At 34.3% G+C, this 13,252-nt stretch overlaps 1 long non-coding RNA gene across 1 annotated transcript; it reads right to left on the bottom strand.

The window, feature by feature from the left end:
• Positions 1-1,678: 1,678 nt before the first annotated feature.
• LOC126762140 (uncharacterized) lies at positions 1,679-3,826 on the bottom strand. Its single transcript, XR_007667426.1, has 2 exons — positions 2,301-3,826; positions 1,679-2,024 (listed from the first exon to the last, which is right to left on the bottom strand). It is a non-coding gene; the product is annotated as an uncharacterized LOC126762140 (long non-coding RNA).
• Positions 3,827-13,252: the final 9,426 nt, after the last annotated feature.

Raw genomic sequence — 13,252 nt, 5'->3', positions numbered from 1 at the left:
TGTTAAAAATTTCGCGAATTAAAAATTATTGTATAATTTTTGTCTCTTATTTTTTTTTTAAAATACAAATAATATTTCTTTTTTTTTTTTTTTTTAAATTGTGCATAAAATAAATTTTAGAAAGTAAATACATATCTGAAAAATATATAAAAAATTTTTAAAATTTCTAGATTTTTGTAAAAAAATTTATTCAAAATAAAAAAAAAAATATTTTTCGTATAAACTCTTTGAATTCTAAAATTATTGTGTCCATAATTTTTCTAAAAACAAAAAAAAAAAATTGTTAAAACTTATTATCTCAAAATTAGTTGAGAAAATGCTATTTTAATTAAAAATATTGTGCCTATAATTTTTGTTTGAAAAAACTTCCCAAAACTAAGATTTTTTAAAATATTTTTAAATAACATTTCTTTTTTGATTCAATAAATTAATATAAATATACTGCTGGCATGCATATTTTGCATCATTTCATCCCACTTCTATATAGAGCACCACTTATACCTTTGCCCCCTCACCGCTGCATTTATTTCGTTTATTTAATTTAATAATCAATTTGCAGTTAATTGTTTTGCGTGAAATTTCTGACATTAATGTAAGCGCCGCGTGACAGTTCACCTTTGAGAATTCCACATAATTGAGCGTACGTGTGTATATCTCTCGCGCGCCCCTTGCACGCGTGTGTTTGTATAGGTGTGCACGCATTTGAATGAGCGGCGAATCGCGTGCGTGCATGAGTTGCCTGATTTTCGGCGCACAAAATAAAAGTGTTATTATTACGACACTTGCGGGAATTTGGTGGAGGTGGGTGGTGTGTGCGTTACTTGGAGGTAGTTGCGAAAGCGGAAATGTTAATTAAAAGGAAATTATATTTTAATCGCTGTAGTTGGACAACTTTTTTCGGCGCAGCTATGAATTAGTGCCTTTTTGTATGTATTTATTGTTGTAATATTTATGTGGCAATGCGCGTGTGCTGTTATAATTAAGTTTACATGCTTTGATTAAGCCGCAGACAGTTTGTGTAATTATTTTATGATTTCTGTGCTGTTGGGTGTTTGTGTGTGTGTTGGACTGCGTGGTGCTGTTGCTGCTTTTGAAGGGGAAATATTAATTAAATATAGCAGTTTAGTCTGCTATAATAACTTTCATGCTAGTGGAGAGCTTTAATATGTATTTTGTGCTTTTGTGAAGTTACATTTTTTATAGCATAAAGGGGTGTGAAAAGAGTTTTATCTTGATTCTTAATGGTTAATGGTGTTTTTGTTAGTTGTTCGATCTGAACAATTTATTCGATGACTGTGGCGCTGCCTTTGGTAACAGTTGACAAATTTCGGGAAGATATATCTCAAATAAAAAAGTTTTTCAAACCAAATATTTTGAGTTTTCCATATTTGTTATAGAATCCGATACACTTTCTTCAGAGGTTGCACCGTTTGTACTCCATGCCAAATTTCATGAGCATATCTCATCAAACCAAAAAGTTTTCCATACAAGAATTACGCTTTGAGCGGTCAGTTTGTAAGGCTGCTATACCGCAAAGCGGTCCGATATCGGCAATGCTAAGAAATAAGCAGCTTCTTGATAAGAAAAGTATGTGTGCAAAATTTCATGTTCATATCTCCAAAACTGGTGGCTCTCATAAAGGATCATCAACATTTTCTGCTTGCTTTTGCAAACTTAGTTTTGTTTTTTTTCGGCTTACGGAATGATTATTTAAATTAATATTAGAAAATATTTGAACAATGTGTTAATTGAAATGCGATAAGTGAGTTCTAGAGCATGATGGCAAAAAAAAAACAAAATTCGAAAAAATGTTCGAAATAAATTTAATTTGGCCGTTTAGGACAACCCAAAGCAATAAATGAATTTTGTGTTATAAAACTATGAAAAATTTCTCGAAAAACTGTGAAAAGGTTGTGAGTAGGCTGAAAACAACTTTCACTGCCTGTTGCAAGCTGTAATCATGTCTTTGGCTATTGCTGCACCAGTTGCTACAATTTTCATAGAAATTGTGCTTTGGCACCAAGCTGAAAATATAAAAAAAATTATTGAAATTTAACATAATTTGCAACAAAAGCAAAATTTCTGATTTTTATTGCCTTAAGAAATTAGATTTTTTATCAAGGTTTTAGCTTTTTTATAATAAATGTTACAGCCAATTTTTTTTAGTTTTTTTCAGAAATTTCAAATTTTCCAAATTCGGTTCAATTTTGGTATATTGTAGAAAAATTTTGTAAGAAAATATTATCTCCTCAGCCAGCTTTTTTATTTTTCATCTTATATATGTATTGCTATAGACTTACTATATATTTGCAGTCACATGCTATGTGTAATTTTCGTAACAGGAGTGTTTAGTGTAAGCATAGCACGTGCTGTTGTTGTCTTGTTGCGCATTACATAAGCTTCATATACATATATATATTCATGCTATGTATATAAACTTGCCATTTATTACTTTTTGTTTTCATTGCTATTTACTTGCTTTAGCAGTAGTTACACAGCTTCGTTTTGCCTGCGCCATGCATTATATACAGTTATGTTTTCATTTTGTTGCTTTTTGTTATTTTTGCAATTTTCACAACTTTTTGCAGTTTTTGTTGTATTTGTAATTTTTCACAGCTTTTTGTATTTGTTGTTGTTGTTGTTGCAATTTTTCTTAACTTTTGTTGTTTTTACAATTTTCATAACTTTTTAAATTGTTGTTGTTGTTGTTGCAATTTTCTAACTTTGTTGTTGTTCCTTATAACAGCATTTGCGCTGCTACCATTTGCGCTTTTTATTTGCTTGCCTTTTCATCTTGCTTCGTGTTTTTGGCAATCTTTCAAATACACTTCGTGTTTAGGATTTCGCCTCGCTCGCCTTTGGTCGCTTACAATACTCGTACATATATTGTAGTTTCAGTAATATTTTCCTTTTTCCGTTTTTTGTTTTTTATGTTTTCTAATTGGACTTGTTGTTTCTGTTGTTAGTGTTGCGGTCGTTGCATTTTACTGCTGCTGCGCCGTCGTGGCGCTGTTGTTGTTGTCTTTGTCGCTGATTCGTAGGCCTATGTACCGATTGCCAGCCAGCCAGCCAGTTAGGCCTTGCTGCCACCTCTTCCAACCTGCAAGCTTGTGCTTGCGCTGCATCTCGTGCTTCTCGCGTTGTTTTTATGTTGTTTTCGTTTGTGTGTTTTCGCCTTCTTTGCCGTCTTCTTCGCCTTTGGTTGTATGCGCTTCTAGAAATCATTGCATCCACCTATTTTGCTTTACTCCTCACTCTCTCTATATTTTTTTGTACGGCTCTCACTCTCCATCTCTTTCTTTCCTTCCGCGAATGTTGTGTTGTTTGCTTGTGCACATTCATTCGCCATAGTCAACTTTTAGGTTTCCTTTTTGCTACACATACTCCTACATATCCATGCATCGGTATGTGTGTGTGCTACTAACACTAATACTAATTCTAATTGCCAGTTGTTGTGTGTTGTTATTATTGTACCAATAGTTCGCTTTGTTGTTGCTGCATTCTTTTTTATTCATATTCCTCTGCTCATCATCCACCCACCAACACATACCTACACACATGCCGTTTCCACAGCCCATTCATCATATCCTGTTTTCCTTTATGCTTTTCAGCGAATTTCCCTTGTTTTCTCCCATTCACCGCATGCATCGCTATTTATGTCGTTTAACTCGTTAACTCCGTCGCTTAGCTTGTTTTTTGTGTGCAAGTGCTATGCCTTTGTTTAATTTTTGTCGTTGTTATTGTTTTAATATCCAATATCTGTATTCTTATACGATTTGAATTTCCACAATCCGCTTCTTTGTGCTGCCTGTTTCTACGTTGACGGTGTGCGTTACACTGCCAGCGCGATTGTAGCGAAAATTCGCAACTCCTGTCCGAGCAGCAAGCGTCGGCTTGTGTGGGTGGCGCGTTGTCGACGCAGCTGCTAACCGAATGTCCTTGTTGTTGTGAGTGGAGTGCACTGACGTTTGTGTTGGCAGTCTCGTTTTGGTTGTGTATGAGAGAGAGTATGTGTTATTAGAGTAATAGTATAGAAATTAGTGAGAGAGAGCGCTTTTTGTCAGAGCTTTTATTTGCGGTTTCTTGTTTAAAGTGTGTAAGAATTCCACCACAGGATGGCTCAATAAAGTCAATGCGATCGAAGTGAAGGTATTTAAAGTAAGAAATTAAAGTGACTTTTTTATATTAGTTCAGATAAATGTAGATTGTATTTTGCGCATAAGATTCTCGTTCATGAATCAAATAAAAACATATTATAAAGAACTTCAGTTCATAGATGCCCGCTCTAACACATCCATTCTAATCCGGTGCAAATTTGTTTGGTCCTTAGTTTTAATAGTTTAGATTTTACTTCTGGCATCACATGTGAGCCGAATGACCATAAGTAATGACTATACGAGCAGAAAGTGTAGGGAAGCAGGCATGAGGGACACTGGAACACCTCTCATGCTTTTGTTAAGCAATATTTAGAATTCGTCTTACATACATATTGGCTCTTCTCTTCCGCTTGGATGCGGGCGTAAATCAGCGATATGTTGAAGAACTTCGCTTTGTTGCGGATTGTGGCTAAACGTTCAACCACCGCGTCACGACTTGGCCAAGGAGTTTCTCTCCCAAAATAAATCGCAAACCGAATTGGCGTTCTTTTATATGGCCACTGTAGTAAATGCCGCAAGGACCTACAAGAACATCAACCAGCTGCGCAGCGGCACCTTCCCAATTAAGGGTCCGGACATTCCGGGTGCATGTCATTAAATCGTAATCCTTAACACTTTCGCAGGGCTCATCATCCAAAGAGAGGTCCCTCATCCGAGGTAGTCATGTTCTTTTCATTGGGGGTGTTTTTTTGTGTGGCGTGTCCCAAACCGAGCGCACAGCTCTAGGGAGAGATGTTCCGACTTCACTCGACTTTAGCTCGCTTTCAAACGGATGTTTTTTGGCTATCCAGAGAATACTTCGTTTAAGACCGGAAGTCGTTACCCGCTCAGGGCACCATCTATTACCTAAGTAATAATTAGAAGTAAACCATATTCAAAAGCTCCCTGTCTTCGATCCTAAAGGCTTCTATAGAGTGAGTTTTTGGCGTTATTCAGACTGTTACTTTCCTCTCTTGGCAGTCTATTCTTTCGGAGTAACCGTAAAGGTGTTACGTTCACTATCTTGTATGGGGCTAGCTTTTTATCCAGTTATAAGGGTTTTTGGGTTCATGGAACTTTTAAACCGAAATAAATACCAGATATTTTGTTTCTTTTTTATATTTTACATTTTTTTTTTTTATTTTTACATTTTTTTCTGCTTTGGGGAAAACTTTTCCTTAACTTGCTGAGTAATTCCTTTGGAGTATGCCAGTCGTAATAATACAATTACTTAAAGAACTACAGTAAATCTAAAAACACTATACGGCACTTGAGCAAGACGAAAAGGATTGTAAAACATGCTCAAGCAAATGTGCATAAAGAGCTTTTCTGTGACGTCACTTCAAACGCGTGAAGTTCAGAGAAACAGCGAAAGAGAGCAAGATGATGAGTAACAGACATAAAATTTCTATGAGAGCCATGTGCTCACCAATCACTCGCACACTCGTTACCACATTTTAGCATTATATTTCAACACCTTACTGCCAGGAGCACACAAAAAGCTTCGACGCCGACCGAGGCAGCGGCGTTAGCAGCATTTTTAGTATACTTCGAATATCGAATAGCGCTTGCTAGAGAAGGCTGAGTACGCTTTAAATAAAATACGCAGTATTGACAGTGTTGAAAACGTCAGCAGCGCTGCCGCCAACAGCTCAGTGCGGCAGAGTACGATGCCGTGCCGAAGCCACAGTCGTATCGTGTGTTGTTGGCGAAATACAATGCGATGCAACACAACACAAATAGCGGCACACATATACCCACAGCATGGCAAACAGGACATATACAAACTCCCACACACAGACACACATACAAGCTTACTCACACATATACACATACACAAGTGTAGTTGGTCATGCGGCGCACACCGTCGTGGAGGCCCAAAAGGCAGGCGCCAACTTAGCGCACTTTCGCTGGCCGCTTGCGATGACAGTTGTGTGGCTGAAGCCGCTGTAAACGCATTCCCTTGGCAAGACGGATACACGTTCGTTGTTCGTTGAAATTTTTCTATTGTGTCGTATTGTGTCTTATTATCGTTCGTCGTTGTCGTTGTCGTTTCGTCCTTTGTGTCATTTGCATTTAAAGTGCGCAAATATTTAAAGAAATTGCGTTAGCTCATGAAATTCGTCAACTAGCCTGTAGCTAGTGGCCATAAATATAATTAGTTACTTATTAAAGCGAAGCATAGAGAAGTATTTAGAGTCGAAAATTTGTCGAAAGTAATCTTAAAGCTGTGAACAGTTTGTTTATTTCGATGCACTTTGCAACTCGTACGGTACGTAGACGTCGCGTCGCTGCTACTCGTGCGTTATCCTTTAATTTGCCGGTAATTTTTCACACGTGTTTCAGTAAGTGATTGCTTTAAGTGGGTTTTAAAGCTTAACGAAATTAACACATTACTACGTACTACTAACAAAAGGTGTGTAAAGTTGGTGTTAAAGGTTGAAAAATAACAAAGTTGTATGAAGTGTATTGAAATGGTTGTGCTTCTGGTGGAATGTGCACGAAACAATTTCCTATAAAAATTTCTAAAAATGTTACTTATGTTAAAAAAGGGACGAAAATAAATTTTCAGCAGTAAAAAATTGTTCCGAAAATTAACAAAACATATTAAAAAAAATTTAAAAAAATATAAAAAAATAGAAAAAAATGGAAAATTAATTTTTATATCATTTGTATCATACATTTTTTTCTACATTCAACAAAAATTATTTAAAAAAAAAATTTCAAAAAAAGAGAAAAAATTAATTATTAGCAGTAATAAAAGTTTTTCTAAAATTAATAAAATTTAAAATAAGATAACAATTATTTTTCTAAAATTAACAAAAATATTTTTTGTTTTACAAAAATTTATAATTGGTAAACAACCTTTAAATTTGTGTAATTTTTTGTGTGCATCGAGACACACATAAGTCAACATTAGTGGAAAAATTTTGCTTACTTAAGCCACTTTCGTGCTTAAAATTTTGTCATGCATCACAATATATACTTAAAGTTGTGGAAATCTGCAGTGTTATATTAAAATAACTGCTTAAGTATACCTGTTAATGTTAAAATATATCAATTATTGCATTATTTTCCCAGCAAACAAGTTTCCAAATTTTTTTCATAAAAAGTTTTTAAAGTAATTTTTTAAATAAAAAAAATATCATAAAAATTCCTTTATAAAAATAAAAAAATGTTTTTACTGAAAATAGAGCAAATAATATTATTACAATTTTTATTTATTCTCTAAAAAAATGTTAAGAAATACAAAATTAAAACAAAAAAAATACATTTTTGTATATTGTTGACTAAAAAAAAATTTTTACCCCGAAAAAATGGAGACATTTTTTTTTTGAATAAAATCTTATAATAAAGCACTCACTAGTTGCATCAAAATATAAGTATTTTCTTAGATGATTTATATATGGTTTTTAAAAACAGTTTATTTTTAAACAAAGTAATATTGCTAAATTTTTTTCCAATTCTCTTAAAAAATAGCAAATTAAAACAAAAAGAAAATTTTAACTTTTAACTAAGCAAAAATATTTTTGAACAACTAATAAACCATTGACTAGTTGCTGCTAAGTAAATTTACTCTTTTGCTTTATATACGATTATCAAAAATTGTATTTCTAAAGGAAATAATACTATCAAATATAAAAAAAAAAAATAAAAAATCGAAAATCATACATAAAATTAAAAAAAATAACAAAAAAATAATTAAACTTAAAATTAAAAAAATAAAGTACAAAAAACCAAAACTTAACCCTAAAATTAAAAAAAAAATAAATAATAATAAAAACAACTTACCGATTGCTTTGTTTTGAAATATTTGTGAACCTGTCAAAAAGTATTAATGAATAATAAAAAATATTTAAAATAATTTATATATATTTTTATAATATATGACATGTCACTAACAATAATCGCTTCTTATAAAAGTTTATTAAAAAAACAAAAAAATATAATACTCATCAGAAATACAAACCTTCTTACAAGAACTGTGTTCGGTCAGTTTGTATGGTAGTTATACAGCTACAGTTAGTCGATCTTAACAATTTCTTCGGAGCTTAAACCGTTACCTTGGGCAATAACCCATGCCTAATTTGGTGAAAATTTCTCGTCAGATGAAAAAGTTTTTCATACAAGCGTTTAATTCCGTTCGTTCAGTTTGTATGACAGCTATATGTTATAGTGACTTGATCTGAACAATTTCTCTGAGATTGCAGTGCTGCTTTAGGCAATATGTGTTACCAAATTTTGTAAAGGTATCTTTTCAAATGAAGAAGTTTTCCATACAAGCACTTTAATCCGAATCTTCAGTATGTCTGCTGTAAAATCGGTCGTGCCGACAAATAAGCAATTTCTTGACGAGAAAAGTATGGATATAAAATCTCAGAACGACTTGGTTTGGTTTCCACTAAACGGCATGTGAGATATCTTAGTAAAAGTAGCGTATACTTTTTGTAGCCAAAAATGCTCAAAATTGGTTTGTGTTTGCTACAAACTCTCTTATGGCAAATATCGTTCGATTTTTTCTCCCCCTGACTTTTTTCGGTATATAAGGCATGATATGTAATATAATGTATTATGTAAAACTTCGAATTTTTAAGCGTTTTCGAGATACCCATCGTTAAAAGTCAAAAATCAATGAAAGAAATATTAATAAAAATAATAAAATAATTGCAAAAATATAATAAAATAAGAAACGATTTTTCTAGAGCAGTAAATTTGCTACAAAACCATGAGTTTCTCAATTTAAAATGATTTTTTTTTTTCAATATAAAATTCATATGGAAAAAAATAATCAAAATTCAACCTTTAATATCTTTAAAACGATTCTGTTAGCGAAAAATTCAAGAAAACAATTTTGTAGAGCATTCAATTTCATACAAAATCCATGAAACGAGATATTTTTTCAAGTAGTTTGCAGCGAGCTATGAATTTTTCTAACACGTAATAATAAGAATCTTCCACCATTTTATTAAATTAATTTTTACCATATAATTAAGAGTTCATACTTGGCGAGATTTTCGTAGAGGTGTTTGAGAATCTTTTTTCCAGCGTACGAAACGAAAAACAAAAATATTTTTTAACCCACACACGACCTTGCGCAACGTGTAAAGTGCCATTAATCCGCTAAAGTGGTATCATTTGCTACAAAGCAGCAATACTAAAACAACAAAGCCAAGTGTGCAATAAAAAAAAATCGAAATAGCAGTGCACAGCTGACAATCATTACGTGCAATCCTTTTGTAGATGTCAACGCCACAAAAAAAAAAAACACACAAATGTACGTACATATACAAATGCACACTATACCACTTCCGTCCGCACAATTTTTGCACATTAAAATCACCTCTATCTTTCGTGCGTCGCTTTTCGCATTTTATGTTCTTCCTCCTGCCTTTCATTAAGCGTTACTTCCTTCATTATCATTATTGCCATTATTTCCTTCATTATTTTCATCATTTGTTTGGCATTTTGCACGTTCTGTGCGTTCGCCATGTGCTCGCTCGCTTCCAGCAGATTTTTAAAGTGAATTATTGAATGCGATTTGTCACAGTTTTCTCGGGCAAAAGGACAAGTGTTGCGAATCGTATTTTGCGCTCAGCAAGGAAAAAACGCAAAAATGTAGCTAAAATGAATGCTGAAATATAAATCACAAACAACGAAAGGATGTGTGCGAAAGAAATGCGAAAGCGGTGAAAAGTGCAAGAGCAAATTTGGAAAATAGTGTAAGAAATTTAGAATTGGAAAAGCAATATCGAAGTGATTTAGCAAAATATGCAATGTCCGGAAGTCATATGAGTATGTATGCATGTGTTATTATATAGATAAGCGTCACAATTTGGCTTTTCAATTTATTTTCGAGAAAAATGCACGCTTTATTGCAAATATATCATGCTAAGGGTTCGTAAAGAGGTTAAGTTAGTTAGCGTGGGATCACAGTTAAACTGTTATGTACAGCCTTTTAAGTCTTCTTCTTTTTTGGCGTTTACATCACTTATGCAGGTATAGCCAAGCTTTAATAGCGCACTAGTTGTTCTTCCTTTTCGCTGTTCGACGTCAATTGGAGATTCTAATTGAATTCTGGTCCTTCTCCACCTGGACTGGTCTTTCCTTTCTCTGCTTTCCCCGGCGGGTACTGTGTCGAATACGCTCAGAGCCGTAGTGTTTTCATCCACTCGGACGACATGACCTAGCTAGTGTAGCCGCTGTCTCTTCTCATCCCGCAAGCTGCCATAATTTTTTTCTGGGAAGAGCGATTACCTTCATGAACTAGAAACAGCCTCGCCTGTCGAAGACTAGACATTTGTTGTCAGTGGCACTAGCTACTGGTGCTTTCCTGCTCTTCTCGTAAAGTTAGAGGGATCACCGCGAAGAACGGTTCCAGTCCTATCGGACTGATTGCCGCAGCTTCATTTGTCAGAAAATAGGTTAGCTTATTTCCATTGATACTGATAATGCCCAGGGATCCATGCAAGTAGGCTATTGTTTTCAGTGGTAACCCTTTTGAGCAGTATTAGTATCATTTTTGATCTGATTTCATTAGACGAGATTGCCTGAAGTGTCGCTTGACTATCACTGAGAATGATAATTCGTTCCCCATGTAGTTCCTCTCTAGAATAATCCCTGCTCATCTGCTAAGAATAATAATTCGTTCCTCATGTAGTTCCTCTCTAGAATAATCCCTGCGCATCTGCTGATGGCATAGACCTCAGCTGAAATATGCTTGGAAACGTGCCCATTGGAACTGATAGTTTGGCAAGCGGTCCCCATATGCCAGCTCCAATTCTATCTGCTATTTTAGAGCTGTCTATATACCACTGCATTGAGCTCCTACGAACATGCTCTTTAAGTATGGAGTCCTCGCATTCATTTTTTGTATTACACATCATTATCTGTAAAAAAACTGAACTACTCCTTCGTCGGTTTTGTCATTATTTGCTCAAACTGTTCTCCGAATAATTTAAGTTATTATTATATTATTATTCCTGGAATGTTTTTTTGATTTCTGGAGTGTTATTTAGATCGCTAGCAAATCTGGCAACTTGTCCTCTAATGTAATGTGTACAATATTTCTAAAATCCTGCATGTAAAAGTTCTAGAGTCATCGGAACAAAAGAAACATTATAGAAAAAATAACTAAGCTCTAGTTAAAACACAAAGCAGTATAAAAGGTTGCTCTCCGTACCTACCGTAGGTATTCAGTTGATCACCATAGGCCTGCTTTTTACCTAGTACTTTCGCATGGAAGATGCTGCCTGAGTTTGGTAGACGTATAGAGAGAGAGAGATTTCGAGATGAAAGATTTTGGAATGTATATTTACTCTTACTACGCAGTTCATTTTGGAGTCGTTGGTATAGGTAGTAGATTGAGATTGCATTGTCCTTCCGTACTAAACCTGTTCTTCATTCACGTCTAGAGGGTATCACTTCCCCAAAGTGGCTAATGAAATCAAACCTGAGGATGATGTAGTTTGATTTATATGAATTTGGCTGGTTCAGGATGGCGCTAGTTTGATAATCCTTCCAGTTCCAACCTCATAATTCCTGTATTCTTATAGCTTTGTTTTTTCGTTCTTCAATGTTAATTTTCCTATTCAATTTGGTACCTGGTTCCAGATTTTCAAAAGCACTGTTAAAACTTTTAAAAATTTTATTAAATATTGTAATTTGTTTTCATTACGAAAACTCCAACTTTTTTTCTCCACAAAACTAACCACATTTCCTGGTTATTATAATCAACTAACAACTTGTAAGTGCCGACAGCTGTTAATGAGACTCTCGTGCCGCACATGATTTGTGGTTAATTTCCGAAAATAACCCTTGGGCCTACCACAAACACTACAACGAATGCCAACGTTTATGATATTAGGCATTTGGAATATCATTAAAGAAATTAACATAATTTCTTTGTGAATATAATAAACACAAGTAATAGAAATTATTATATTTAGTACTTGTTTATCGTTTCAAAGCGTGGGGAGGGCAGTGAAATTGATTGCTGTACATTACTCTTTATTAAATAATAAATTTTCTGCAATTATGTGATAAGAAGCGCTTAACTAAAAAAAATCGAAATATTTATGTGCAATATTATTTGATTGCTAATTAATTCGAACCAATTAATTTTGTGAGTGTTGAATTTAATTAAAATAAGTTGAAATGTGATTTCTTTAACATTTCGGTTAGTTTTTTGAGATTTTTGGTTAATTTGTTGAGATTTCCGAACATTTAATGGAAATTGGAAAATTAAAGAAGAGCTGCTGTATCAGGATAGCTTGAGAAAGCCATCAATATATATAGATGGTGCTCCATTTTGAGTTTGCCTACTTAAAAAAAAGCACAGAAACTTCAAATCAAATGGGAAATCTTTATCATATTTCAAAAGAACATTTTTTGGCATTTATTTTTTGAAGATTATCTCTTTTAAATGTTGACCGCGGCTACGTCTCAGATGGTTCATCCGTTGAGTACAATTTTCGATGAATCGTACCAACATTTCAACTGGTAACTGGTTTTGCTTCAAAGCCTGAATCGAAGCGAGATTATTCGCATAGACTTAAGACTTTATACATCCTTACAGAAAAAAGTCGAACGTTGTGATATCACAGGATTGTTGGCGAATCGATCGGCGAAAAACCTGAAATTATCTGCTTACCGAAGTGTTCTCTCAATAACGCCGTCTGGTTGAAACTAAATGTCGCCGAGATCACGAGCTTTAATTTCAGGCATCAAATAGTCGTTTATCATGGTGCGCTAACGGTCGTCATTGACAGTTTCGTCCTCACCGGCATCATTTTTGAAGAAATATGGATCAATGATTCCTCCGGCCCACAAATCACAACAAACCGTTATTTTTCTGTATGAAATTGCAACTCCTGAATCTCTTCATATTATGCTTCGTTCCAAAAGCGGAAATTTTGCTTGCTAACATACCCATTGAGTCAGAAATGCGCCTCATCGCTGAACAAAATTTGGTTCTAAAACGTCGGATTTTCTTGGAACTTTTCAAGAGCCCATAGAGCAAAGCGATGGGGGTCGATAGGCTTTAGTTCTTCTATAAGCTGTCTTTTGTACGCTTTCAATTTAAGACCTCGACGTAAAATGCACCAAGTCATGCCATA

Source organism: Bactrocera neohumeralis, chromosome 6, assembly GCF_024586455.1.
Source record: "Bactrocera neohumeralis isolate Rockhampton chromosome 6, APGP_CSIRO_Bneo_wtdbg2-racon-allhic-juicebox.fasta_v2, whole genome shotgun sequence".
Classification (NCBI taxonomy): Eukaryota; Metazoa; Arthropoda; class Insecta; order Diptera; family Tephritidae; genus Bactrocera; species Bactrocera neohumeralis.
This window is presented reverse-complemented; position numbering and strand designations above follow the sequence as displayed.